Source organism: Tupaia chinensis, unplaced genomic scaffold (assembly GCF_000334495.1).
Source record: "Tupaia chinensis unplaced genomic scaffold, TupChi_1.0 Scaffold000673_1, whole genome shotgun sequence".
In the NCBI taxonomy this organism is placed as follows: Eukaryota; Metazoa; Chordata; class Mammalia; order Scandentia; family Tupaiidae; genus Tupaia; species Tupaia belangeri.
In genome coordinates, this window is record NW_006160196.1 from 1,488 (window position 1) to 3,826 (window position 2,339).

At 60.8% G+C, this 2,339-nt stretch overlaps 1 long non-coding RNA gene across 1 annotated transcript; it reads left to right on the plus strand.

The window, feature by feature from the left end:
• On the plus strand, positions 1-1,073 carry LOC114009978 (uncharacterized). The gene is made up of 3 exons (XR_003551374.1): positions 1-27; positions 431-529; positions 725-1,073. It is a non-coding gene; the product is annotated as an uncharacterized LOC114009978 (long non-coding RNA).
• The last annotated feature ends 1,266 nt before the right edge of the window (positions 1,074-2,339 follow it).

A 2,339-nucleotide genomic window follows, 5' to 3' on the forward strand; every position in this document is an offset into this window, starting at 1 on the left:
GGGCGTATTCCCCTGCTGGCTGGGGAGGTAAAGACCCAGGCTATGGTGGGTGGGGGACGGGGGCTGATGGAAATTCGATGGTGGGCTTAGGGCAGGACGCTGGGGCCTGAGGGTGGCAAGCAGGCAGCTAGGTGTCCCAGGGCAGAAGGGACTGGACCTCCGGAGTGACAGGTTGGAGGGCAGTCGGGGAAGCAAGGCCGTTTCCTGAGTGTGAACTCTGATGACTCAGTGGATGGTCGTGGTCGGGGAAGAGGGCTGATCAGGTTTATCTAGGACTGCGTGAGAGAGACCTGCGTGCCAGTGCCTGTCCATAAAGGCCCCGAGTACCTGGCTGCCCCACAGGGGCATTACCCTATGGCACTAGGGAGCCAAAGGCGGCACTGGAGCAGAACTGGACTTGGCATCCTCACTAGCTCCTCTTCTCCCTCAGTACCTCGTTCGCTGCTCCGACATTCCCAAGCTGCCCTCGGTCTCCTTCCTCCTTGGCGGGGTCTGGTTTAACCTCACCGCCCAGGACTACGTCATCCAGGTAAGTGGCTGTCACAGTGATGTCCGAGTGACATAAGGTGACCAGACTTGCGTGGGTGGGCCGGGATGTGACATCATAACAGAGTTGGCCATGAGAAACATTTCTCCCGGGGGCGCGGGCGGGAAGAAGCAAGGCTCCCAGGAACAGGCAGGCCCGGTGGGCTTGTCTCCCGATGATCCTGTCTTGTCGCCTTAGGTTGCTCGGGCTGGCGTCCACCTCTGTCTGTCCGGCTTCCAGGCCTTGGATATGCCTCCGCCTGTAGGGCCCCTGTGGATCCTTGGCGACGTCTTCTTGGGGACCTACGTGACGGTCTTCGATCGCGGAGACACTAACAGTGGTGCCCGAGTGGGCCTGGCGCGCGCTAGACCTCGTGGGGCCGGGGGGCGAGGGGGCGGGCGCGCGCAGGCGCAGTCCTCCGGCTGACGCCCCGGTTGGGTGCATGCGCAGTGGGTGGTAGCGGTGGTCCCAATACCCAGTAAAAATCTGTATCTTTTGAGCGAAGGTACCTGGGCCGCGCCTTGCAAATGCATGCTTCTGTAGAGAACTATGTGTCCGGACCTCCGCAATTGAAGCAAAAAGGGAGAAGGGTGTTACCTTTTCATTAGGGTTCATTCTGGTGACGGAGCGAGGGCCTCATACTACGAGTCCCATGAAGCCTCTCGTCTACACCGCCCCTCTTCACCGGCATCCGGCACCGCTGTGCATCATGAAAGTTGTAGTCCACGTGTGTTCACGGTTGGTGGGGGCGGGCACAGCCACAACATGAGTGGGAGGCGACAGGGCGCAACGGCCACAGGTGTCATGGGGGTAGCCGAAATCGGCAAAGGGTTTCCCGAAAACCCTTCTTCTAAGGAGAGGAGATACTTCTCCCGGGGATATCATCTCCTAATCCTCCTCTCCCCCTTTGAGATTCCAGGACCCCTGGGGCCGCCATAAAGGCGGAGCTTGAAGCCCCCGGGTTGGGGGAGCAGTGTGCCCCTCCTCCGGCGGTGATGTCACTCCCCCCTCCGCAGCCTCTCGCTGCCCAGAGCTGCCGTGCTGGGTCACCCCTCCCCGACCCACCCTCGCCTAGGCTTGGGTGAATATGGGAGAGGGGCGAAGGTTCAGGGTCCGGGGGCGGTATGAGCCCAAATCTCAGTCCTGAAGGCGGGAGACTCGGGAGGCGGGGACCCAAATGTTTCAGAGGAGAGATGGCCCTTAATTCCGAGTGTTGGAGGCCAAGATACTTGGAGGGTCAGGGGAACAGGGATCTTAGTCTGGGAATCCCCAGGATATTCAGCTTCAGTGCCCGGGAAGCCCTCTTTACTGAATTTGGAACGGATCAGAATGGGGGCGGAGAAACAGGGAGGGGGTCCTGGAAGTCAGGGAGAAGACGCTTCGCTTGTCACTTCGCAGGGCCTCGGGGAACGTTGGAGGGAGCACTGAGGGGCCGCCCAGAGTGAGGAAGGTGGAGTTTGGCGCTTGAGGCATTTTGTGCCGTGAGTGCTTGGGAAGGGATGGATTGTGCGGAGGGCAGAGGTGGGAAAAGGGTCTGCGGATGGACAGACGTTAGCCCGTTCCCTCCTGATGTCTGTCCAGGCATTCGCTTCCTTCTGGTCCGTGAGCACAGCTGGTGTCCCATAAGCTAGCACCCTCCAGGCTCACTAATCCCCCACATACCCCGGGGTCTGGAGAGGGCCCTGAGGGGTTCAGGGCCTCTAAATTTCCCAGGGCCGGACAGTAGGGACCACCCAGTTACTGCCTGCCTGCGGCTCCTCCCCCTTCCCATGGTCTCTAGTCCTGAGTCTCATCCGGAATCCCACCCCCCCAC